General features: G+C 29.5%; 8 non-coding genes across 8 annotated transcripts; all 8 read right to left on the bottom strand.

Moving 5' to 3' along the window:
* Positions 1-1,112: 1,112 nt before the first annotated feature.
* Positions 1,113-1,184, bottom strand: TRNAG-UCC. Its single transcript has one exon. It is a non-coding gene; the product is annotated as a tRNA-Gly (tRNA).
* Positions 1,185-3,248: 2,064 nt separating this feature from the next.
* On the bottom strand, positions 3,249-3,319 carry TRNAG-UCC. Its single transcript has one exon. It is a non-coding gene; the product is annotated as a tRNA-Gly (tRNA).
* Positions 3,320-3,918: 599 nt separating this feature from the next.
* Positions 3,919-3,990, bottom strand: TRNAG-UCC. The gene has a single exon. It is a non-coding gene; the product is annotated as a tRNA-Gly (tRNA).
* Positions 3,991-6,796: 2,806 nt separating this feature from the next.
* Positions 6,797-6,867, bottom strand: TRNAG-UCC. Its single transcript has one exon. It is a non-coding gene; the product is annotated as a tRNA-Gly (tRNA).
* Positions 6,868-10,961: 4,094 nt separating this feature from the next.
* On the bottom strand, positions 10,962-11,033 carry TRNAG-UCC. The gene has a single exon. It is a non-coding gene; the product is annotated as a tRNA-Gly (tRNA).
* A 579-nt stretch (positions 11,034-11,612) lies between these two features.
* TRNAG-UCC lies at positions 11,613-11,683 on the bottom strand. The gene has a single exon. It is a non-coding gene; the product is annotated as a tRNA-Gly (tRNA).
* Positions 11,684-13,742: 2,059 nt separating this feature from the next.
* On the bottom strand, positions 13,743-13,813 carry TRNAG-UCC. The gene has a single exon. It is a non-coding gene; the product is annotated as a tRNA-Gly (tRNA).
* Positions 13,814-15,051: 1,238 nt separating this feature from the next.
* On the bottom strand, positions 15,052-15,123 carry TRNAG-UCC. Its single transcript has one exon. It is a non-coding gene; the product is annotated as a tRNA-Gly (tRNA).
* Between the last annotated feature and the right edge of the window lie 271 nt (positions 15,124-15,394).

Raw genomic sequence — 15,394 nt, 5'->3', positions numbered from 1 at the left:
AACAATTCTTGGATTCAATGCAATATTTCATCTTGTTTGTCTTCCTTAGGTTTGAACAAAGACCTTCTTATGAAATTCAATGAGTAAGTTAAAAACAATAAATAATTAACAGAATATTTTGTTACAAAAGTATACACTGAAGGGGTCCATGTATATTTATTAAAAAGTAAGTGATATAATAGAGGGTAATGTAGAAAAATAATAAAAATTACAAAAATCAAAATAATACGAAACTTTCATTTCAAGTTTCAACAACCGATTGAACAAACTTGTTTTAGTAGATATTTTAAAAATATTAAGAGGTGAATAAATTGATATCAAAATTACAAACTGTAAAATATAAAAGAGTTTAGTCCATAAGGTTGCTTTAATGAGAAGCCAAACTTAACGAAATTAAGCTCTGGGCTGCATGTTTGGTTTGCTTAATTCGAGAGGCTTAACGAATGCAAAGGTAATGCGTTTGCGGGAGTCGAACCCAGGTCTATTGCTTGGAAGGCAATTATCCTAACCGTTGGACTAACAACGCAATTTCATTATATGGTACTTTCTTTGTATAACGCTATGACATCTACATTCTCAACCGGGAATGTCATAATGTTATTGAGAATATGAATTATGTAATTTTCGAATCCTCTATTCTAGGTGAGGCCTAAGCGCATATCCTTAAACAATTCTTGGATTCAATGCAATATTTCATCTTGTTTGTCTTCCTTAGGTTTGAACCAAAGACCTTCTTATGAAATTCAATGAGTAAGTTAAAAACAATAAATAATTAACAGAATATTTTTTACAAAAGTATACACTGACGGGGTCCATGTGTATTTATGAAAAAGTAAGTGATATAATAGAGGGTAATGTAGAAAAAAATAATAAAAATTACAAAAATCAAAATAATACGAAGCTTTCATTTCAAGTTTCAACAACCGATTGAAACAACTTGTTTTAGTAGATATTTTAAAAATATTAAGAGGTGAATAAATTGATATCAAATTACAAACTGGTAAAATATAAAAGAGTTTAGTCCATAAGGTTGCTTAAATCGAGAAGCGAAACTTAACCAAACTACATGTTTGGTTTGCTTAATTCGAGAGGCTTAACGAATGCAAAGGTAATGCGTTTGCCGGGAGTTGAACCCAGGTCTATTGCTTGGAAGGCAATTATCCTAACCGTTGGACTACAAACGCAATTTCATTATATGGTACTTTCTTTGTATAACGCTATGACATCTACATTCTCAACCGGGAATGTCATAATGTTATTGAGAATATGAATTATGTAATTTTCGAATCCCTATTTCTAGGTGAGGCCTAAACGCATATCCTTAAACAATTCTTGGATTCAATGCAATATTTCATCTTGTTTGTCTTCCTTAGGTTTGAACCAAAGACCTTCTTATGAAATTCAATGAGTAAGTTAAAAACAATAAATAATTAACAGAATATTTTTTACAAAAGTATACACTGACGGGGTCCATGTGTATTTATGAAAAAGTAAGTGATATAAAAGAGGGTAATGTATAAAAAAATAATAAAAATTAAAAATCAAATAATACGAAGCTTTCATTTCAAGTTTCAACAACCGATTGAAACAACTTGTTTTAGTAGATATTTTAAAAATATTAAGAGGTGAATAAATTGATATCAAAATTACAAACTGGTAAAATATAAAAGTTTGTTTAATAGAAGTGTGAATATAAATTTTATTTAAAAATATATATAAAATGAATTTATATAATAAATTATTAAATTTGAAAAGAGTTTAGTCCATAGGGTTGCTTAAATCGAGAAGCAAAACTTAACGAAATTATGCTCTAGCTGCATGTTTGGTTTGCTAATTCGAGAGGCTTAACGAATGCAAAGGTAATGCGTTTTCCGGGAGTGAACCCGGGTCTATTGCTTGGAAGGCAATTATCCTAACCGTTGGACTACAAACGCAATTTCATTATATGGTACTTTCTTTGTATAACGCTATGACATCTACATTCTCAACCGGGAATGTATAATGTTATTGAGAATATGAATTATGTAATTTTCGAATCTCTATATCTAGGTGAGGCCTAAGCGCATATCCTTAAACAATTCTTGGATTCAATGCAATATTTCATCTTGTTTGTCTTCCTTAGGTTTCAACCAAAGACCTTCTTATGAAATTCAATGAGTAAGTTAAAAACAATAAATAATTAACAGAATATTTTGTTACAAAAGTATACACTGACGGGGTCCATGTATATTTATAAAAAGTAAGTGATATAATAGAGGGTAATGTAGAAAAAAATAATAAAAATTACAAAAATCAAAATAATACAAATTTCATTTCAAGTTTCAACAACCGATTGAAAAACTTGTTTTTAGATATTTTAAAAATATTAAGAGGTGAATAAATTGATATCAAAATTACAAACTGGTAAAATATAAAAGAGTTTAGTCCATAAGGTTGCTTAAATCGAGAAGCGAAACTTAACGAAATTAATGTTTGGTTGCTTAATTCGAGGCTTAACGAATGCAAAGGTAATGCGTTTGCCGGAGTTGAACCCAAGTCTATTGCTTGGAAGGCAATTATCCTAACCGTTGGACTACAAACGCAATTTCATTATATGGTACTTTTTGTATAACGCTATGACATCTACATTCTCAACCGGGAATGTCATAATGTTATTGAGAATATGAATTATGTAATTTTCGAATCCCTATTTCTAGGTGAGGCCTAAACGCATATCCTTAAACAATTCTTGGATTCAATGCAATATTTCATCTTGTTTGTCTTCCTTAGGTTTGAACCAAAGACCTTCTTATGAAATTCAATGAGTAAGTTAAAAACAATAAATAATTAACAGAATATTTTTTACAAAAGTATACACTGACGGGTCCATGTGTATTTATGAAAAAGTAAGTGATATAATAGAGGGTAATGTATAAAAATAATAAAAATTATAAAAATCAAATAATACGAACTTTCATTTCAAGTTTCAACAACCGATTGAAACAACTTGTTTTAGTAGATATTTTAAAAATATTAAGAGGTGAATAAATTGATATCAAAATTACAAACTGGTAAAATATAAAGTTTGTTTAATAGAAGTGTGAATATAAATTTTATTTAAATATATATAAATGGAATTTATATAATTATTAAATTTGAAAAGAGTTTAGTCCATAGGGTTGCTTAAATCGAGAAGCAAAACTTAACGAAATTATGCTCTAGCATGTTTGGTTTGCTTAATTCGAGAGGCTTAACGAATGCAAAGGTAATGCGTTTGCCGGAGTCGAACCCGGGTCTATTGCTTGGAAGGCAATTATCCTAACCGTTGGACTACAAACGCAATTTCATTATATGGTACTTTCTTTGTATAACGCTATGACATCTACATTCTCAACCGGGAATGTCATAATGTTATTGAGAATATGAATTATGTAATTTTCGAATCTCTATATCTAGGTGAGGCCTAAGCGCATATCCTTAAACAATTCTTGGATTCAATGCAATATTTCATCTTGTTTGTCTTCCTTAGGTTTCAACCAAAGACCTTCTTATGAAATTCAATGAGTAAGTTAAAAACAATAAATAATTAACAGAATATTTTGTTACAAAAGTATACACTGAAGGGGTCCATGTATATTTATTAAAAAGTAAGTGATATAATAGAGGGTAATGTAGAAAAAAATAATAAAAATTACAAAATCAAAGTAATACGAAACTTTCATTTCAAGTTTCAACAACCGATTGAACAAACTTGTTTTAGTAGATATTTTAAAAATATTAAGAGGTGAATAAATTGATATCAAAATTACAAACTGGTAAAATATAAAAGAGTTTAGTCCAGAGGTTGCTTAAATCGAGAAGCCAAACTTAACGAAATTAAGCTCTGGGGCTGCATGTTTGGTTTGCTTAATTCGAGAGGCTTAACGAATGCAAAGGTAATGCGTTTGCCGGGAGTTGAACCGAGGTCTATTGCTTGGAAGGCAATTATCCTAACCGTTGGACTACAAACGCAATTTCATTATATGGTACTTTCTTTGTATAACGCTATGACATTTACATTCTCAACCGGGAATGTCATAATGTTATTGAGAATATGAATTATGTAATTTTCGAATCTCTATATCTAGGTGAGGCCTAACGCATATCCTTAAACAATTCTTGGATTCAATGCAATATTTCATCTTGTTTGTCTTCCTTAGGTTTGAACCAAAGACCTTCTTATGAAATTCAATGAGTAAGTTAAAAACAATAAATAATTAACAGAATATTTTGTTACAAAGTATACACTGAAGGGGTCCATGTATATTTATTAAAAAGTAAGTGATATAATAGAGGGTAATGTAGAAAAAATAATAAAAATTACAAAAATCAAAGTAATACGAAACTTTCATTTCAAGTTTCAACAACCGATTGAACAAACTTGTTTTAGTAGATATTTTAAAAATATTAAGAGGTGAATAAATTGATATCAAAATTACAAACTGGTAAAATAATAAAAGAGTTTAGTCCAGAAGGTTGCTTAAATCGAGAAGCCAAACTTAACGAAATTAAGCTCTGGGCTGCATGTTTGGTTTGCTTAATTCGAGAGGCTTAACGAATGCAAAGGTAATGCGTTTGCCGGGAGTTCGAACCAGAGGTCTATTGCTTGGAAGGCAATTATCCTAACCGTTGGTACTACAAACGCAATTTCATTATATGGTACTTTCTTTGTATAACGCTATGACATTACATTCTCAACCGGGAATGTCATAATGTTATTGAGAATATGAATTATGTAATTTTCGAATCCCTATTATCTAGGTGAGGCCTAAACGCATATCCTTAAACAATTCTTGGATTCAATGCAATATTTCTTCTTGTTTGTCTTCCTTAGGTTTGATACCAAAGACCTTCTTATGAAATTCAATGAGTAAGTTAAAAACAATAAATAATTAACAGAATATTTTTTACAAAAGTATACACTGACGGGGTCCATGTGTATTTATGAAAAAGTAAGTGATATAATAGAGGGTAATGTATAAAAAATAATAAAAATTACAAAAATCAAAATAATACGAAGCTTTCATTTCAAGTTTCAACAACCGATTGAACCAACTTGTTTTAGTATGATATTTTAAAAATATTAAGAGGTGAATAAATTGATATCAAAATTAGAACTGGTAAAATATAAAATTTGTTTAATAGAAGTGTGAATATAAATTTTATTTAAAATATATATATAAAATGGAATTTATATAATAAATTATTAAATTTGAAAAGAGTTTAGTCCATAGGGTTGCTTAAATCGAGAAGCAAAACTTAACGAAATTAGTCTACGGTTGCTTAATTCGAGAGCTTAACGAATGCAAAGGTAATGCGTTTGCCGGAGTTGAACCAGGTCTATTGCTTGGAAGGCAATTATCCTAACCGTTGGACTACAAACACAATTTCATTATATGGTACTTTCTTTGTATAACGCTATGACATTTACATTCTCAACCGGGAATGTCATAATGTTATTGAGAATATGAATTATGTAATTTTCGAATCCTCTATATCTTAGGTGAGGCCTAAAGCGCATATCTTAAACAATTCTTGGATTCAATGCAATATTTCATCTTGTTTGTCTTCCTTAGGTTCGAACAAAGACCTTCTTATGAAATTCAATGAGTAAGTTAAAAACAATAAATAATTAACAGAATATTTTTTACAAAAGTATACACTGACAGGGGTCCATGTATATTTATTGAAAAAGTAAGTGATATAATAGAGGGTAATGTATAAAAAAATAATAAAAATTACAAAATCAAAATAATACGAAGCTTTCATTTCAAGTTTCAACAACCGATTGAACACAACTTGTTTTAGTAATATTTTAAAAATATTAAGAGGTGAATAAATTGATATCAAAATTACAAACTGGTAAAAATAAATGTGTTTATAGAAGTTGAATATAAAGTTTATTTTTAGTACTCATAAATGGATTAATGAACTTTAAATTTGAAGAGCTTAGTCTTAGGATTGCTTAAACTCTGGAGAGCTAAGCAAATGTTGGTTTGCTTAATTCGAGAGGCTTAACGAATGCAAAGGTAATGCGTTTGCCGGAGTCGAACCCAGGGTCTATTGCTTGGAAGGCAATTATCCTAACGTTGGACTACAAACGCAATTTCATTATATGGTACTTTCTTTGTATAACGCTATGACATTTACATTCTCAACCGGGAATGTCATAATGTATATTGAGAATATGAATTATGTAATTTTCGAATCCCTATTTCTAGGTGAGGCCTAAACGCATATCCTTAACAATTCTTGGATTCAATGCAATATTTCATCTTGTTTGTCTTCCTTAGGTTTGAACCAAAGACCTTCTTATGAAATTCAATGAGTAAGTTAAAAACAATAAATAATTAACAGAATATTTTTTACAAAAGTATACACTGACGGGGTCCATGTGTATTTATGAAAAAGTAAGTGATATAATAGAGGGTAATGTATAAAAAAATAATAAAAATTACAAAAATCAAAATAATACGAAGCTTTCATTTCAAGTTTCAACAACCGATTGAACCAAACTTGTTTTAGTAGATATTTTAAAAATATTAAGAGGTGAATAAATTGATATCAAAATTACAAACTGGTAAAATATAAAATTTGTTTAATAGAAGTGTGAATATAAATTTTATTTAAAAATATATATATAAAATGGAATTTATATAATAAATTATTAAATTTGAAAAGAGTTTAGTCCATAGGGTTGCTTAAATCGAGAAGCAAACTTAACGAATTACGCTCTACGGCTTGCTTAATTCGAGAGGCTTAACGAATGCAAAGGTAATGCGTTTGCCGGGAGTTGAACCCGGTCTATTGCTTGGAAGGCAATTATCCTAACCGTTGGACTACAAACGCAATTTCATTATATGGTACTTTCTTTTTATAACGCTATGACATTTACATTCTCAACCGGGAATGTCATAATGTTATTGAGAATATGAATTATGTAATTTTCGAATCCCTATATCTAGGTGAGGCCTAAGCGCATATCCTTAAACAATTCTTGGATTCAATGCAATATTTCATCTTGTTTTGTCTTCCTTAGGTTCGAACAAAGACCTTCTTATGAAATTCAATGAGTAAGTTAAAACAATAAATAATTAACAGAATATTTTTTACAAAAGTATACACTGAAGGGGTCCATGTATATTTATTAAAAAGTAAGTGATATAATAGAGGGTAATGTAGAAAAAATAATAAAAATTACAAAATCAAGTAATACGAAACTTTCATTTCAAGTTTCAACAACCGATTGAACAAACTTGTTTTAGTAGATATTTTAAAAATATTAAGAGGTGAATAAATTGATATCAAAATTACAAACTGGTAAAATATAAAAGAGTTTAGTCAGAAGTGTGACTTAAATGTTAAAGAATACTATAAACGAAATTAAGCTCTGGGCTGCATGTTTGTTTGCTATAATTACGCAGAGGGCTTAATCGGAATGCAAACTTAAGGAATTATGCGTTTGCTAATTCGAGGCTTAACGAATGCAAAGGTATGCGTTGCCGGTTGAACCGGGTCTATTGCTTGAAGCAATTATCCTAACCGTTGGACTACAAACGCAATTTCATTATATGGTACTTTCTTTGTATAACGCTATGACATTTACATTCTCAACGGGAATGTCATAATGTTATTGAGAATATGAATTATGTAATTTTCGAATCTCTATATCTAGGTGAGGCCTAAACGCATATCCTTAAACAATTCTTGGATTCAATGCAATATTTCATCTTGTTTTGTCTTCCTTAGGTTTGAACCAAAGACCTTCTTATGAAATTCAATGAGTAAGTTAAAAACAATAAATAATTAACAGAATATTTTTTACAAAAGTATACACTGAACGGGGTCCATGTGTATTTATGAAAAAGTAAGTGATATAATAGAGGGTAATTGTAGAAAAAATAATAAAAATTACAAAAATCAAATAATACGAAACTTTCATTTCAAGTTTCAACAACCGATTGAAAAACTTGTTTTAGTAGATATTTTAAAAATATTAAGAGGTGAATAAATTGATATCAAAATTACAAACTGGTAAAATATAAAAGAGTTTAGTCCAGAAGGTTGCTTAAATCGAGAAGCCAAACTATAATGAAATTAAGCTCTGGGCTGCAATGTTTTGGTTTGCTTAATTCGAGAGGCTTAACGAATGCAAAGGTAATGCGTTTGCCGGAGTCGAACCAAGGTCTATTGCTTGGAAGGCAATTATCCTAACCGTTGGACTACAAACGCAATTTCATTATATGGTACTTTCTTTGTATAATGCTATGACATTTACATTCTCAACCGGGAATGTCATAATGTTATTGAGAATATGAATTATGTAATTTTCGAATCTCCTATATCTAGGTGAGGCCTAAACGCATATCCTTAAACAATTCTTGGATTCAATGCAATATTTCATTCTTGTTTGTCTTCCTTAGGTTTGAACCAAAGACTTCTTATGAAATTCAATGAGTAAGTTAAAACAATAAAATAATTAACAGAATATTTTTTACAAAAGTATACACTGTACGGGGTCCATGTGTATTTATGAAAAGTAAGTGATATAATAGAGGGTAATGTATAAAAAAATAATAAAAATTACAAAATCAAAATAATACGAAGCTTCATTTCAAGTTTCAACAACCGATTGAAACAAACTTGTTTTAGTGATATTTTAAAAATATTAAGAGGTGAATAAATTGATATCAAAATTACAAACTGGTAAAATATAAAAGTTTGTTTAATAGAAGTGTGAATATAAATTTTATTTAAAAATATATATATAAAATGGAATTTATATAATAAATTATTAAATTTGAAAGAGTTTAGTCCATAGGGTTGCTTAAATCGAGAAGCAAACTTAACTTAGGCGCATCGAGGCTTAACGAATGCAAAGGTAATGCGTTTGCCGGAGCTTGAACCCGGTCTATTGCTTGAGCAATTATCCTAACGTTGACTACAAAATTTCATTATATGGTACTTTCTTTGTATAACGTATACATTTACATTCTCAACCGGGAATGTCATAATGTTATTGAGAATATGAATTATGTAATTTTCGAATCTCTATATCTAGGTGAGGCCTAAGCGCATATCCTTAAACAATTCTTGGATTCAATGCAATATTTCATCTTGTTTGTCTTCCTTAGGTTGAACCAAAGACCTTCTTATGAAATTCAATGAGTAAGTTAAAACAATAAAATAATTAACAGAATATTTTGTTACAAAAGTATACACTGAAGGGGTCCATGTATATTTATTAAAAAGTAAGTGATATAATAGAGGGTAATGTAGAAAAAAATAATAAAAATTACAAAATCAAAGTAATACGAAACTTTCATTTCAAGTTTCAACAACCGATTGAACAAACTTGTTTTAGTAGATATTTTAAAATATTAAGAGGTGAATAAATTGATATCAAAATTACAAACTGGTAAAATATAAAAGAGTTTAGTCCATAAGGTGACTTAAATGCGAAAACTTAACGAAATTAAGCTCTGGGGCTGCATGTTTGGTTTGCTTAATTCGAAGAGGCTTAACGAATGCAAAGGTAATGCGTTTGCGGGAGTCGAACCAGGTCTATTGCTTGGAAGCAATTATCCTAATCGTTGGACTACAAACGCAATTTCATTATATGGTACTTCTTTGTATAACGCTATGACATCTACATTCTCAACCGGGAATGTCATAATGTTATTGAGAATATGAATTATGTAATTTTCGAATCCCTATTTCTAGGTGAGGCCTAAACGCATATCCTTAAACAATTCTTGGATTCAATGCAATATTCTATCTTGTTTGTCTTCCTTAGGTTTGAACCAAAGACCTTCTTATGAAATTCAATGAGTAAGTTAAAAAACAATAAATAATTAACAGAATATTTTTTACAAAAGTATACACTGACGGGGTCCATGTGTATTTATGAAAAAGTAAGTGATATAATAGAGGTAATGTATAAAAAAATATAAAAATTACAAAAATCAAAATAATACGAAGCTTTCATTTCAAGTTTCAACAACCAATTGAACCAACTTGTTTTTAGTAGATATTTTAAAATATTAAGAGGTGAATAAATTGATATCAAAATTAGAAACTGGTAAAATATAAATTTGTTTAATAGAAGTGTGAATATAAATTTTATTTAAAAAAATATATTATAAAATGGAATTTATATAATAAATTATTAAATTTGAAAAGAGTTTAGTCCATAGGGTTGCTTAAATCGAGAAGCAAAACTTAACAAATTACGCTCTACGGCTTGCTTAATTCGAGAGGCTTAACGAATGCAAAGGTAATGCGTTTGTCCGGGAGTTGAACCCTGGTCTATTGCTTGGAAGGCAATTATCCTAACGTTGGACTACAAACGCATTTCATTATATGGTACTTTCTTTTTATAACGCTATGACATTTACATTCTCACCGGGAATGTCATAATGTTATTGAGAATATGAATTATGTAATTTTCGAATCTCTATATCTAGGTGAGGCCTAAGGCATATCCTTAAACAATTCTTGGATTCAATGCAATATTTCATCTTGTTTGTCTTCCTTAGGTTCGATACAAAGACCTTCTTATGAAATTCAATGAGTAAGTTAAAAACAATAAATAATTAACAGAATATTTTGTTACAAAAGTATACAATGAAGGGATCATGTATATTTATTAAAAAGTAAGTGATATAATGAGAGGTAATGTAGAAAAAATAATAAAAATTACAAAAATCAAGTATACGAAACTTTCATTTCAAGTTTCAACAACCGATTGAACAAACTTGTTTAGTAGATATTTTAAAAATATTAAGAGGTGAATAAATTGATATCAAAATTACAAACTGGTAAAATATAAAAGAGTTTAGTCCATAAGGTTGCTTAATGAGAAGCCAAACTTAACGAAATTAAGCTCTGGGGCTGCATGTTTGGTTTGCTTAATTCGAGAGGCTTAACGAATGCAAAGGTAATGCGTTTGCCGGGAGTCGAACCCAGGTCTATTGCTTGGAAGGCAATTATCCTAACCGTTGGACTACAAACGCAATTTCATTATATGGTACTTTCTTTGTATAACGCTATGACATCTACATTCTCAACCGGGAATGTCATAATGTTATTGAGAATATGAATTATGTAATTTTCGAATCTCTATTCTAGGTGAGGCCTAAGCGCATATCCTTAAACAATTCTTGGATTCAATGCAATATTTCATCTTGTTTGTCTTCCTTAGGTTTGAACCAAAGACCTTCTTATGAAATTCAATGAGTAAGTTAAAAACAATAAATAATTAACAGAATATTTTTTACAAAAGTATACACTGAGGGGTCCATGTGTATTTATGAAAAAGTAAGTGATATAATAGAGGGTAATGTAAAAAAAAAAAATTACAAAAATCAAAATAATACGAAGCTTTCATTTCAAGTTTCAACAACCGATTGAAAACAACTTGTTTTAGTAGATATTTTAAAAATATTAAGAGGTGAATAAATTGATATAAATTACAAACTGGTAAAATATAAAAGAGTTTAGTCCATAAGGTTGCTTAAATCGAGAAGCGAAACTTAACAAATAGCTACATGTTTGGTTTGCTTAATTCGAGAGCTTAACGAATGCAAAGGTAATGCATTTGCCGGGAGTTGAACCCGGTCTATTGCTTGGAAGGCAATTATCCTAACCGTTGGACTACAAACGCAATTTCATTATATGGTACTTTCTTTTTAACTATGACATTACATTCTCAACCGGGAATGTCATAATGTTATTGAGAATATGAATTATGTAATTTTCGAATCCCTATTTCTAGGTGAGGCCTAAACGCATATCCTTAAACAATTCTTGGATTCAATGCAATATTTCATCTTGTTTGTCTTCCTTAGGTTTGAACCAAAGACCTTCTTATGAAATTCAATGAGTAAGTTAAAAACAATAAATAATTAACAGAATATTTTTTACAAAAGTATACACTGACGGGGTCCATGTGTATTTATGAAAAAGTAAGTGATATAAAGAGGGTAATGTATAAAAAAATAATAAAAATTACAAAAATCAAATAATACGAAGCTTTCATTTCAAGTTTCAACAACCGATTGAAACAACTTGTTTTAGTAGATATTTTAAAAATATTAAGAGGTGAATAAATTGATATCAAAATTACAAACTGGTAAAATATAAAAGTTTTAATAGAAGTGTGAATATAAATTTTATTTAAAAATATATATAAAAGAATTTATATAATAAATTATTAAATTTGAGTTTAGTCCATAGGTTGCTTAAATCGAGAAGCAAAACTTAACGAAATTATGCTCTGCTGCATGTTTGGTTTGCTAATTCGAGAGGCTTAACGAATGCAAAGGTAATGCGTTTGCCGGGAGTCGAACCCGGGTATTGCTTGGAAGGCAATTATCCTAACGTTGGACTACAAACGCAATTTCATTATATGGTACTTTCTTTGTATAACGCTATGACATCTACATTCTCAACCGGGAATGTCATAATGTTATTGAGAATATGAATTATGTAATTTTCGAATCTCTATATCTAGGTGAGGCCTAAGCGCATATCCTTAAACAATTCTTGGATTCAATGCAAATATTTCATCTTGTTTGTCTTCCTTAGGTTTGAACCAAAGACCTTCTTATGAAATTCAATGAGTAAGTTAAAAACAATAAATAATTAACAGAATATTTTTTACAAAAGTATACACTGACGGGGTCCATGTATATTTATTAAAAGTAAGTGATATAATAGAGGGTAATGTAGAAAAAAATAATAAAAATTACAAAAATCAAAATAATACGAAATTTCATTTCAAGTTTCAACAACCGATTGAACAAACTTGTTTTAGTAGATATTTTAAAAATATTAAGAGGTGAATAAATTGATATCAAAATTACAAACTGGTAAAATATAAAAGAGTTTAGTCCATAAGGTTGCTTAAATCGAGAAGCAAACTTAACGAAATTAGCTCTATGTTTGGTTTGCTTAATTCGAGAGGCTTAACGAATGCAAAGGTAATGCGTTTGCCGGAGTTGAACCCGGTCTATTGCTTGGAGGCAATTATCCTAACCGTTGGACTACAAACGCAATTTCATTATATGGTACTTTCTTTGTATAACGCTATGACATCTACATTCTCAACCGGAATGTCATAATGTTATTGAGAATATGAATTATGTAATTTTCGAATCCCTATTTCTAGGTGAGGCCTAAACGCATATCCTTAAACAATTCTTGGATTCAATGCAATATTTCATCTTGTTTGTCTTCCTTAGGTTTGAACCAAAGACCTTCTTATGAAATTCAATGAGTAAGTTAAAAACAATAAATATTAACAGAATATTTTTTACAAAAGTATACACTGACGGGGTCCATGTGTATTTATGAAAAGTAAGTGATATAATAGAGGGTAATGTATAAAAAAATAATAAAAATTATAAAAATCAAAATAATACGAAGCTTTCATTTCAAGTTTCAACAACGATTGAAACAACTTGTTTTAGTAGATATTTTAAAAATATTAAGATGTGAATAAATTGATATAAAAATTACAAACTGGTAAAATATAAAGTTTGTTTAATAGAAGTGTGAATATAAATTTTATTTAAAATATATATAAAATGGAATTTATATAATAAATTATTAAATTTGAAAAGAGTTTAGTCCATAGGGTTGCTTAAATCGAGAAGCAAAACTTAACGAAATTATGCTCTAAGGTTTGCTTAATTCGAGAGGCTTAACGAATGCAAAGGTAATGCGTTTGCCGGAGTCGAACCCGGGTCTATTGCTTGGAAGGCAATTATCCTAACCGTTGGACTACAAACGCAATTTCATTATATGGTACTTTCTTTGTATAACGCTATGACATCTACATTCTCAACCGGGAATGTCATAATGTTATTGAGAATATGAATTATGTAATTTTCGAATCTCTATATCTAGGTGAGGCCTAACGCATATCCTTAAACAATTCTTGGATTCAATGCAATATTTCATCTTGTTTTTTCCTTAGGTTTCAACCAAAGACCTTCTTATGAAATTCAATGAGTAAGTTAAAAACAATAAATAATTAACAGAATATTTTGTTACAAAAGTATACACTGAAGGGGTCCATGTATATTTATTAAAAAGTAAGTGATATAATAGAGGGTAATGTAGAAAAAAATAATAAAAATTACAAAAATCAAAATAATACGAAACTTTCATTTCAAGTTTCAACAACCGATTGAACAAACTTGTTTAGTAGATATTTTAAAAATATTAAGAGGTGAATAAATTGATATCAAAATTACAAACTGTAAAATATAAAAGAGTTTAGTCCATAAGGTTGCTTATATTGAGAAGCCAAACTTAACGAAATTAAGCTCGGGGCTGCATGTTTGGTTTGCTTAATTCGAGAGGCTTAACGAATGCAAAGGTAATGCGTTTGCGGGAGTCGAACCCAGGTCTATTGCTTGGAAGGCAATTATCCTAACCGTTGGACTACAAACGCAATTTCATTATATGGTACTTTCTTTGTATAACGCTATGACATCTACATTCTCAACCGGGAATCATAATGTTATTGAGAATATGAATTATGTAATTTTCGAATCTCTATTTCTAGGTGAGGCCTAAGCGCATATCCTTAAACAATTCTTGGATTCAATGCAATATTTCATCTTGTTTGTCTTCCTTAGTTTGAACCAAAGACCTTCTTATGAAATTCAATGAGTAAGTTAAAAACAATAAATAATTAACAGAATATTTTTTACAAAAGTATACACTGGGGGTCCATGTGTATTTATGAAAAAGTAAGTGATATAATAGAGGGTAATGTAGAAAAAAAAAAAAAATTACAAAAATCAAAATAATACGAAGCTTTCATTTCAAGTTTCAACAACCGATTGAAACAACTTGTTTTAGTAGATATTTTAAAAATATTAAGAGGTGAATAAAATTGATATCAAATTACAAACTGGTAAAATATAAAAGAAGTCCATAAGGTTGCTTAAATGCGAAACTTAACCAAATAGGCTACATGTTTGTTTGCTTAATTCGAGAGCTTAACGAATGCAAAGGTAATGCGTTTGCCGGGAGTTGAACCCAGGTCTATTGCTTGGAAGGCAATTATCCTAACCGTTGGACTACAAACGCAATTTCATTATATGGTACTTTCTTTTGTATAACGCTATGACATCTACATTCTCAACCGGAATGTCATAATGTTATTGAGAATATGAATTATGTAATTTTCGAATCCCTATTTCTAGGTGAGGCCTAAACGCATATCCTTAAACAATTCTTGGATTCAATGCAATATTTCATCTTGTTTGTCTTCCTTAGGTTTGAACCAAAGACCTTCTTATGAAATTCAATGAGTAAGTTAAAAACAATAAATAATTAACAGAATATTTTTTACAAAAGT

This window comes from Ipomoea nil, unplaced genomic scaffold, assembly GCF_001879475.1.
Source record: "Ipomoea nil cultivar Tokyo-kokei standard unplaced genomic scaffold, Asagao_1.1 scaffold0073, whole genome shotgun sequence".
Classification (NCBI taxonomy): domain Eukaryota; kingdom Viridiplantae; phylum Streptophyta; class Magnoliopsida; order Solanales; family Convolvulaceae; genus Ipomoea; species Ipomoea nil.
The sequence above is the reverse complement of the archived record's forward strand: the minus strand, read 5'-3'. Positions and strand labels throughout refer to the sequence as shown.